This window comes from Nycticebus coucang, chromosome 1 (assembly GCF_027406575.1).
Source record: "Nycticebus coucang isolate mNycCou1 chromosome 1, mNycCou1.pri, whole genome shotgun sequence".
NCBI classification, from domain to species: domain Eukaryota; kingdom Metazoa; phylum Chordata; class Mammalia; order Primates; family Lorisidae; genus Nycticebus; species Nycticebus coucang.
Window position 1 is genome coordinate 63,006,355 of NC_069780.1, and position 1,378 is coordinate 63,007,732.

Sequence of the window (1,378 nt, forward strand, 5' to 3'; positions counted from 1 at the left end):
CAAGGCACTCAGTATTAGTATGAAGCCCGTAGACAACCTAACACACACGCACACAAGAGAAAAACTTGACTCAATTCAAATTAGGGGAAAGGAGGAAAAAGGAGGGGGTGAAGAGGAGGCTGGGGGATTAGTGTTCTCTCATTTAATGGGCACAACGTAAGGGTACCTGAGGGTATCTGGTATACCCCATGGGTGCTGGACAAGAGTACAACAGGAGCTCTACCTAACAAATCTAAACATTGTAATCTGACTTTAAAAAAATTTTAAATAATTAAAAGCAAAATTAAAAAGTTCAGAGATTTTCTACATCAATAGTACCTTACACAAATGGCTATCTTATATAAGTATCATACTGTTATGCGTAGACTTTTATCAGCTTGGAAACAAATATTGAAGTAGCATTCCTTCTTCCATCTTAACTTATTTTTTCCCCAGGGGAGAGTGCGAATGTAGTCCCCCACTACCACAAATTATGCAGTAGAGTTTTCCACATTTGGGGAAATCGCAGGGGTCAGCACATCTGGAGTGCAATGGATAAACCTTGTCCCGGGAAAACCACCTGCTGATCATGGTATCTCCCCTGCCAGGTAAATATATCACATCTTAACTTTTTGATCCAGAAGTGATGTTACAGAAATACACAAAGTAAGCTACTCGGGAGGCTGAGGCAAGAGAATCGCTTCAGCCCAGGAGTTTGTAGGTTGCTGTGAGCTGTGTGACGCCACGGCACTCTACCGAGGGCAATAAAGTGAGACTCTGTCTCTACAAAAACAAAAAAAGAAATACACAAAGTATACACAATACATTCTGTATTCAATGAAATGATTAAGGTAAATAATCAAATTATACTTTATGGTTGTATAGGTATTCTCAAAGAAACATTCAGAATGAATTTTTAATGTCATAACATTTTCATTTAATTCTTTTTCCTTTTATGGAAGATAAAAAAGATATTGAGAGAGAGAGATGAGAGACAGAAATCTGTGGGGCAGCTGTACTTGTTTGGTTTCTTTGCAGCCTGAAACAGTCAACATTCACAATTTAGCATATGGAAAAAAAAAGAACAGTTAAATAGAGAAAAAATCGGGTAATATTTGTAAACTGTGTTATATTAACATTTAGCTATCATATCACGGTAGCTAAAGGCCTGAGTTTATTTGAAGTTCACATAAAAAAATTAAATCACCTCTTTCTCTGGGTGACCTCTGACCACCTGCCTAATTAATCTAATTCCTAATTCTTTCTTCCAAGAAATGGGGAAAACAGTTCCGGCGCCGGCCACATGCACCAAGGCTGACAGGTTAAAACCTGGCCTGTGTCAGCTAAACAACAATGACAGCTACAACAACAACAACAAAATAGCCCAGCAGCGTGGCGG

At 38.7% G+C, this 1,378-nt stretch overlaps 1 non-coding gene across 1 annotated transcript; it reads right to left on the bottom strand.

Moving 5' to 3' along the window:
• Window positions 1-432: 432 nt before the first annotated feature.
• Window positions 433-595, bottom strand: LOC128591648 (U1 spliceosomal RNA). Its single transcript, XR_008381609.1, has one exon. It is a non-coding gene; the product is annotated as a U1 spliceosomal RNA (small nuclear RNA).
• Between the last annotated feature and the right edge of the window lie 783 nt (window positions 596-1,378).